The sequence below is a fragment of the Eumetopias jubatus genome, unplaced genomic scaffold, assembly GCF_037043125.1.
Source record: "Eumetopias jubatus isolate StellerSeaLion01/CBP00866 unplaced genomic scaffold, mEumJub1_p1.0 scaffold_10, whole genome shotgun sequence".
NCBI classification, from domain to species: Eukaryota; Metazoa; Chordata; class Mammalia; order Carnivora; family Otariidae; genus Eumetopias; species Eumetopias jubatus.
This window is the reverse complement of record NW_028274816.1, coordinates 78,517,280-78,526,952: the sequence shown is the minus strand read 5'-3', so window position 1 is coordinate 78,526,952 and position 9,673 is coordinate 78,517,280. Positions and strand designations below refer to the sequence as shown.

At 45.5% G+C, this 9,673-nt stretch overlaps 1 non-coding gene across 1 annotated transcript; it reads right to left on the bottom strand.

The window, feature by feature from the left end:
- Window positions 1-2,323: 2,323 nt before the first annotated feature.
- LOC148163338 (small nucleolar RNA SNORA65) lies at window positions 2,324-2,452 on the bottom strand. Its single transcript, XR_015769402.1, has one exon. It is a non-coding gene; the product is annotated as a small nucleolar RNA SNORA65 (small nucleolar RNA).
- Between the last annotated feature and the right edge of the window lie 7,221 nt (window positions 2,453-9,673).

The following is a 9,673-nucleotide window of genomic DNA, read 5'->3' as shown; positions in this document are numbered from 1 at the left end:
CTGTAATAAACTTTCCTACTTACCACCTTCTGTAGGGTTCCTATTGCTGGCCGATCACTCTTCGACGGGGGCTTCGGGTCCCTGTTCGGGCGCCAATTGTCGACCTCTGAGAGTCGGGGACCTGGGGCGGTGAAGGAACTGAGAAAAAGAGACGACAGTAGAGTGAGGCACAGGGGACCCCGAGCTAACAGCCCAAGGTGCCGAGGTTTATTTTCCATCCTCTTATATACCTTCTACGGCGATATAGACCTATAATGATTTACAGCAGGGGCGCAGTAGGGCACATTCCTCCACGTACCCAGGATCAGTCAAGCATGTAAGAATCTTTAAAACAGAATAAAGGAACAAATAGGGGAGTGCCCAGTGTGCTATTTACAGCTGGCTTCCTACCTACTAAACATCTTCTGCTGTGTTCTTTGGAACTGACCACACACATTCCAAGGGAATTTCACTGTGATCCTTCCTGGTTATTTTTATTTTTTTTTATTTTTTTTATTTTTTTTTTAAAGGATGTTGCAGTCTTTTTTTTTAATGATTTTATTTATTTATTCATGAGCGACAGAGGTGGGGAGAGAGAGAGAGAGAGAGAGAGAGAGAGAGAGAGAGAAGCAGAGGGAGAAGCAGGCTCCCAAGGAGCAGGGAGCCCGATGCGGGACTCGATCCCAGGACCCTGGGATCATGACCTGAGCCGAAGGCAGACACTTAACCATCTGAGCCACCCAGGCGCCCCTTCCTGGTTATTTTTAATCCTGCAATCTCGAGTTTTCCCAGAGATCTCGGAGTCTGAGCGAGCTTGCACCAGTGGTTGTTGTGGCGTTCTGTTTCCCACAGCTCCCCCTTTCTTTTTTCAAATTAGCCGCTGTCGTAAGCACTCTGTGATGGAGATTTGGGGCACTCATTTGTTTTTTGAGGATACAGTATCCAGGATCCAGACCCCCATACAGGCCTGGAGATGGATGGAATCCATACTGCGCTGAGGCGCATGTCCCCACCGCTAACATAGCCAGGAACAAATGTTCAGGGCTTTTGGTAGATCTGGTCGTCTCCAGGACTCGCTCCGCCCTCTGAGTGAGGGTCTTCAGTTGCCCCCAGGTTGGAGGTGTTGTCGGAGGCAATTTTCGTTTTCGAGGTCTCTTCAAGGAAAGTGTTGCCATCTCTCGGACAGGGGGCTGGGTAGTCAATCCCTGCAGCGGCTGAGAGACCTCTTATGTTGTCTTCATCGCCAGTCCTGGGCCGGACTTTCCGAAGAGGTACCCAAATTGCTCGATCTGGAATGACACAAGCATTAACTGGGGCCTTGGGTAATTAGTTTCCCGGGCAACCAATTATTTTCCTCAGTTTTTATCCACACGGTGCATCCTGAGTTGAGACTGAGGCTGGCGAGAAATGTTTGTCAGCTCTGGTATATGGTTCTCCTTGGGGTAAATTTAGAAAATTTAAAATAAATAAGGTTTGTGCCATGATGTCTTGGGGGAGGGTTCCCCCTTTCTTTTTTGAAATAGTTTTACGGAGTTGTTTTTATAAGAAGCCGGAGTAGTTGTTTGGATTTTCTCCGGGGCTATTATAAGACCAGCAGAAGTCAAATGTTGGGAAGCGGCCTGATACACATCTTGTAATTCGGTTTCAGTTTGTGACACCAGCAAAATATCATTCATATAATGAATGATATAGGATCGAGGATAATGATCTCTTACAGGTCTGAGGACCTGGCCAACATAATACTGACACATGGTAGGAGAATTAGTCATGCCTTGTGGCAAAACTGTCCATTGGTATCGTCTCATTGGTTCCTTATTGTTAGTGCTGGGAAGAGAAAAGGCAAATTTCTCCTTAGATCTATTATTATCAATGGCCATTGTTTGGGAATGGCTGTAGGAGTAGGTAACCCAGGCTGCAAGGCGCTCAGAGGCTCCATGATGGTGGATTAACAATCTGAAGGTCTATTAAGAGCCTCCACTTACCTGATTTCTTTCTTTCTTTCTTTCTTTTTTTGAAGTGAACATAACCTCAAGATTTTATTGTCTTCATAACATTAACAAAATATGAAGCTTAGAACTGGATCACTTGGCCCTTTCTCCTTATCTCCTCCCACTTCAAAATGCTTGCATCTCTTAATAGCCAGCATTCTCTTAGATCTGCAATTGGGCTCAACACACTCAAGCCTCAGCCCAATCTTCTTGGTAGTTTTAGCCTTTTTCCGGAAAATCGGCTTAGTCTGCCGACCAGAGCCACTGTGCTTCCTGTCGTAACGCCGCTTTCCCTGGGCATAAAGAGAATCTTTGCCCTTCTTGTACTGTGTCACTTTGTGGGGCTGGTGCTTCCGGGCTGTTCCCATGCTTTCGGCACAGAGTCATCCACATGAAGAACAATGCTGTTTCCTAAACTGGGGTTTACTATCAGCTCACCACTGGATTGCACCAGCCAACAGAAACTGATCGGGTGCAGTGGCGGGTGACTGGCTGATTTCTTTCTGATAACAAAAACAGGAGCGTTCCAAGGAGATTGCGAAGGCTCTATATGTCCTGCCTGCAATTGTTCTTGAATAATTTGTTCTAAGGCCTGCAATTTTTCTATCGGAAGGGGCCATTGAGGAGTCCAAACCGGGGAAGAAGTTTTCCATGTTATTTTAATGGGGACAGGGCTCTTCTCCTCAATGGCCCCTAGGAAAAAGGGTAACCCAGTCCAGCCCTATGAGTTTGTCCTTGGGCAATGATAGGCTCCTTTATTCCTTCACGTTGTCTGCCTAAGCCCTGTCCTGGTTTATAGCCCATCTTTGTCCTGATTTGATTAATTGGTCGATTTAGGGGGGATGACTAGCTCGGCTTCCCACTGTTGCAAGAGGTCTCTTCCCCAAAGATTAATGGGGGTATTTAAGATGAAAGGCTGGATAACTCCTTCTAATCCGTCTGGTCCCTCACATTTAAGTGGCACACTACTTTGTCGAATTTCTTCTGCCGTCACAAAACCCATTCCTTCTACCGAACTAGAAGTTGCTTGCGTGGACCGGGTATTAGGCCAATGCTGGGAGGCTATTACTGAAATGTTGGCTCCAGAGTCTACTAGACCTTCCTCTAGTCCTTCCTTTAATTTTAAGAGTCGTAGAAGGATGATCAGTCTGAGTCAGTAATGAAGCCCATTTAACCATGAGAGGATCAGTACTACCGAATCCTCCCCGTCTGATCTGTTGGGACTGACCAATTTGTACATAGGGTAATAATAATAACTGAATTCTATCTCCTCCCTTAAAGGTCCAAGGAACCCGAGTCTGTGCGACCACCATTATTTCTCCCTCATAGTCAGAATCTATTACTCCAGTCATCACCTGGATTCCTTTAAGATTTAGGCTAGATCACAGCAATCAGACAACAAAAAGAAATCAAAGGCATCCAAATCGGCAAAGAGGAAGTCAAACTCTCACTCTTTGCAGATGATATGATACTGTATGTGGAAAACCCAAAAGACTCCACCCCAAAACTGCTAGAACTCATGCAGGAATTCAGTCAAGTAGCAGGCTATAAAATCAATGCACAGAAATCAGTGGCATTCCTATACACCAACAACAAGACAGAAGAGAGACAAATCAAGGAGTCGATCCCATTCACAATTGCACCCCAAACCGTAAGATACCTAGGAATAAATTTAACCAAAGAGGCGAAGGATCTGTACTCAGAAAACTATAAAATACTCAGGAAAGAAATTGAAGAAGACACAAAGAAATGGAAAAACGTTCCATGCTCATGGATTGGGAGAACCAACATTGTGAAGATGTCAATGCTACCTAGAGCAATCTACACATTCAGTGCAATCCCCATCAAAATACCACCCACTTTTTTCAAAGAAATGGAACAAATAATCCTAAAATTTGTATGGAACCAGAAGAGACCCCGAATAGCCAGAGGAATCTTGAAAAAGAAAAGCGAAGCTGGCGGCATCACAATTCCGGACTTCCAGCTCTATTACAAAGCTGTCATCATCGAGACAGTATGGTACTGGCACAAAAACAGACACATAGATCAATGGAACAGAATCGAGAGCCCAGAAATGGACCCTCAACTCTATGGTCAACTCATCTTTGACAAAGCAGGAAAGAATGTCCAATGGCAAAAAGACAGTCTCTTCAACAAATGGTGTTGGGAAAATTGGACAGCCACATGCAGAAGAATGAAACTGGACCATTTCCTTACACCACACACAAAAATAGGCTCCAAATGGTTGAAAGACCTAAACGTGAGACAGGAGTCCATCAAAATCCTAAAGGAGAACACAGGTAGCAACCTCTTCGACCTCAGCCGCAGCAACTTCTTCCTAGAAACGTCGCCAAAGGCACGGGAAGCCAGGGCAAAAATGAACTATTGGGATTTCATCAAGATAAAAAGCTTTTGCACAGCAAAAGAAACAGTCCACAAAACCAAAAGACAACCGACAGAATGGGAGAAAATATTTGCAAATGACATATCAGATAAAGGGCTAGTATCCAAAATCTATAAAGAACTTATCAAACTCAACACCCAAAGAACAAATAATCCAATCAAGAAATGGGCAGAAGACATGAACAGACATTTTCCCAAAGAAGACATCCAAATGGCCAACAGGCACATGACAACGTGCTCCACATCGCTCGGCCTCAGGGAAATCCAAATCAAAACCTCAATGAGATACCACCTCACACCAGTCAGAATGGCTAAAATTAACAAGTCAGGGAACGACAGATGTTGGCGGGGATGTGGAGAAAGGGGAACCCTCCTACACTGTTGGTGGGAATGCAAGCTGGTGCAGCCACTCTGGAAAACAGTATGGAGGTTCCTCAAACAGTTGAAATTAGAGCTACCATTCGATCCAGCAATTGCACTACTGGGTATTTACCCCAAAGATACAAATGTAGGGACCCGAAGGGGTACGTGCACCCCAATGTTTATAGCAGCAATGTCCACAATAGCCAAACTGTGGAAAGAGCCAAGATGTCCATCGACAGATGAATGGATAAAGAAGAGGTGGTATATATACACAATGGAATATTATGCAGCCATCAAAACGAATGAGATCTTGCCATTTGCAACGACGTGGATGGAACTGGAGGGTGTTATGCTGAGTGAAATAAGTCAATCAGAGAAAGACATGTATCATATGACCTCACTGATATGAGGAATTCTTAATCTCAGGAACAAACTGAGGGTTGCTGGAGTGGTGGGGGGTGGGAGGGATGGGGTGGCTGGGTGATAGACATTGGGGAGGGTATGTGCTACGGTGAGCGCTGTGAATTGTGCAAGACTGTTGAACCACAGATCTGTACCTCTGAAACAAATAACGCAACATATTTTAAGAAAAAAGAAAAAGAAGAAGATAGCAGGAGGGGAAGAATGAAGGGGAGTAAGTCAGAGGGGGAGACGAACCATGAGAGATGATGGACTCTGAAAAACAAACTGAGGGTTCTAGAGGGGAGGGGGTGGGGGGATGGGTTAGCCTGGTGATGGGTATTAAAGAGGGCACATTCTGCATGGAGCACTGGGTGTTATGCACAAACAATGAATCATGGAACACTACATCAAGAACTAATGATGTAATATATGGTGATTAACATAACAATAAAAAATTTAAAAAAAAAGATTTAGGCTAGATCTTCCTAGCACAAGACCCACGGTTCCTCTTGGTAAAGGTCCATAATAACCCGTGGGTATTTTTTGAGGCCTGAGACCAGGGTGAAGACTTACTGTAAAAGGAGTGGTTAAATCTACTGCCGCACTTCCCTGGGTGGCGGGACTGAATGATAACAGGGAGGGTTTATGTGCACAGCAGGAAGTTGCTGCTGGAGAGGCGACATATTGAATCCCCCGTTGTTGTTCAGGACCCGGGGGTGGCCCCGCATCCCGTTTCCCCGACCTTAATGGGAGTGGGCTACCTTGCCTGTCAAATTTGGATCTGCATCCCTTGGCCCAATGTTTGCCTTTGCCACAGTGAGGGCAGGGGCTAGGGGTGGTATTAGAAAGGGAATTGGCTCTAGGTTGGGGGCCTTTACGGCATTCCCTCTTGTCAGGTCCTACTTTCCCACAATTATACCATTTCATATCCTGTTGTTTTTGTAGGGCCATGAGCTGAAGGGAGGCTATCCGAGCTTGATGTGTAAGAATGCCAGTATTTCTACATAGACGAAGATAATCGAGAATACCTCCTGTTTGTCTATGGGGCCGGATGGCTGCTTGGCAGTCCTCATTAGCATTTTCAAGAGCAAGCTGTCTTAGCAAGTGCTCTTTAGCAGGTTTATTATTGACTTGGCGGTCAATAGCCATTTCAAGCTGAGAAATAAAATCAGTATATGCTTCTGTAGGGCCTTGCACAATTTTTATATAACTTTGCCCCACTTCCCCTGAAGGGGTTAGCTTTCCCCAAGCTGCGAGGGCGATTTCAGAGACCTGCGCTGTGGCTGCAGGTGGAGTGTTGACCAACTGCTCTCGAACATCTGAAAAGGGGCCAGAGCCAGTGAGCATTTCAAAAGAAATATGATGCATGGCTGGGTTAGCCCGATTCGCCCGGGGTTTCATATAAGCACCATCCCATAGCCACATTTTCCATTGCAATAAATCCTGTGGCTTAAGGCAAGCCCGTGCAACCATATGCCAATCACGAGGGATACACTCCCCAGAATTTGCCCAAGTTTTCAAAATCTCTATAGTATAAGGGGCTGTGGGTCCATACAAGTGGCGAGCCTTCTTTAGTTCCCTTAAAGCATTTAAATCTAATCCCTCATAGACGGGACCAGTAGCTTGTGTTCGTCTACGGGGAAAGCCATAAATAGATCATTAGCCCCTTGCCATCCGAGTTCCTTTTCGAGAGGTGAGAGAACTAGGGAGGATCGTTTGAGAGGGAATAAATCTACTGTGGAGGGAGGTTGATCTCATCTTCGGCGGGGTCCTCCGTTAAAAGCGGAGGGGCCGTGGGTAACGGCCACGACTGTGAAGCCGCGAAAATTTTTTTACTTTCAGTCTTAGCCTTTTCTAAAGTCTCATCGTCTAATTCATATGTATGTAAAGAGTTAGTAGTTTCTTTAGCAACCTCAGCCGGGGATAACTTATCCGCAGTTTCCATAGTATTGATCACTGCTCGTACTAAAGCCCAAATGGGCCAGAAATCAAGGGGAATCATTTCACCCTGTCTCGTAGCCTTCGAGACATTATTTTTCACTCGGATCCAAGTCTCCTCATCTAAGGAGCCTTCGTCCGGAAAGCAAGGATTATATTCAACTACTGTTTCCGAACATTTTTCTATGCGCTGCTTAGTAACTGTAGCTCCATATTCTTTAAGAAAATGATGTATCAACGCAGGAAAACCTGATGCTTTCGAATTTGATTGCCCCATAACCCTGTAATAAACTTTCCTACTTACCACCTTCTGTAGGGTTCCTATTGCTGGCCGATCACTCTTCGACGGGGGCTTCGGGTCCCTGTTCGGGCGCCAATTGTCGACCTCTGAGAGTCGGGGACCTGGGGCGGTGAAGGAACTGAGAAAAAGAGACGACAGTAGAGTGAGGCACAGGGGACCCCGAGCTAACAGCCCAAGGTGCCGAGGTTTATTTTCCATCCTCTTATATACCTTCTACGGCGATATAGACCTATAATGATTTACAGCAGGGGCGCAGTAGGGCACATTCCTCCACGTACCCAGGATCAGTCAAGCATGTAAGAATCTTTAAAACAGAATAAAGGAACAAATAGGGGAGTGCCCAGTGTGCTATTTACAGCTGGCTTCCTACCTACTAAACATCTTCTGCTGTGTTCTTTGGAACTGACCACACACATTCCAAGGGAATTTCACTGTGATCCTTCCTGGTTATTTTTATTTTTTTTTATTTTTTTTATTTTTTTTTTAAAGGATGTTGCAGTCTTTTTTTTTAATGATTTTATTTATTTATTCATGAGCGACAGAGGTGGGGAGAGAGAGAGAGAGAGAGAGAGAGAGAGAGAGAAGCAGAGGGAGAAGCAGGCTCCCAAGGAGCAGGGAGCCCGATGCGGGACTCGATCCCAGGACCCTGGGATCATGACCTGAGCCGAAGGCAGACACTTAACCATCTGAGCCACCCAGGCGCCCCTTCCTGGTTATTTTTAATCCTGCAATCTCGAGTTTTCCCAGAGATCTCGGAGTCTGAGCGAGCTTGCACCAGTGGTTGTTGTGGCGTTCTGTTTCCCACAGCTCCCCCTTTCTTTTTTCAAATTAGCCGCTGTCGTAAGCACTCTGTGATGGAGATTTGGGGCACTCATTTGTTTTTTGAGGATACAGTATCCAGGATCCAGACCCCCATACAGGCCTGGAGATGGATGGAATCCATACTGCGCTGAGGCGCATGTCCCCACCGCTAACATAGCCAGGAACAAATGTTCAGGGCTTTTGGTAGATCTGGTCGTCTCCAGGACTCGCTCCGCCCTCTGAGTGAGGGTCTTCAGTTGCCCCCAGGTTGGAGGTGTTGTCGGAGGCAATTTTCGTTTTCGAGGTCTCTTCAAGGAAAGTGTTGCCATCTCTCGGACAGGGGGCTGGGTAGTCAATCCCTGCAGCGGCTGAGAGACCTCTTATGTTGTCTTCATCGCCAGTCCTGGGCCGGACTTTCCGAAGAGGTACCCAAATTGCTCGATCTGGAATGACACAAGCATTAACTGGGGCCTTGGGTAATTAGTTTCCCGGGCAACCAATTATTTTCCTCAGTTTTTATCCACACGGTGCATCCTGAGTTGAGACTGAGGCTGGCGAGAAATGTTTGTCAGCTCTGGTATATGGTTCTCCTTGGGGTAAATTTAGAAAATTTAAAATAAATAAGGTTTGTGCCATGATGTCTTGGGGGAGGGTTCCCCCTTTCTTTTTTGAAATAGTTTTACGGAGTTGTTTTTATAAGAAGCCGGAGTAGTTGTTTGGATTTTCTCCGGGGCTATTATAAGACCAGCAGAAGTCAAATGTTGGGAAGCGGCCTGATACACATCTTGTAATTCGGTTTCAGTTTGTGACACCAGCAAAATATCATTCATATAATGAATGATATAGGATCGAGGATAATGATCTCTTACAGGTCTGAGGACCTGGCCAACATAATACTGACACATGGTAGGAGAATTAGTCATGCCTTGTGGCAAAACTGTCCATTGGTATCGTCTCATTGGTTCCTTATTGTTAGTGCTGGGAAGAGAAAAGGCAAATTTCTCCTTAGATCTATTATTATCAATGGCCATTGTTTGGGAATGGCTGTAGGAGTAGGTAACCCAGGCTGCAAGGCGCTCAGAGGCTCCATGATGGTGGATTAACAATCTGAAGGTCTATTAAGAGCCTCCACTTACCTGATTTCTTTCTTTCTTTCTTTCTTTTTTTGAAGTGAACATAACCTCAAGATTTTATTGTCTTCATAACATTAACAAAATATGAAGCTTAGAACTGGATCACTTGGCCCTTTCTCCTTATCTCCTCCCACTTCAAAATGCTTGCATCTCTTAATAGCCCGCATTCTCTTAGATCTGCAATTGGGCTCAACACACTCAAGCCTCAGCCCAATCTTCTTGGTAGTTTTAGCCTTTTTCCGGAAAATCGGCTTAGTCTGCCGACCAGAGCCACTGTGCTTCCTGTCGTAACGCCGCTTTCCCTGGGCATAAAGAGAATCTTTGCCCTTCTTGTACTGTGTCACTTTGTGGGGCTGGTGCTTCCG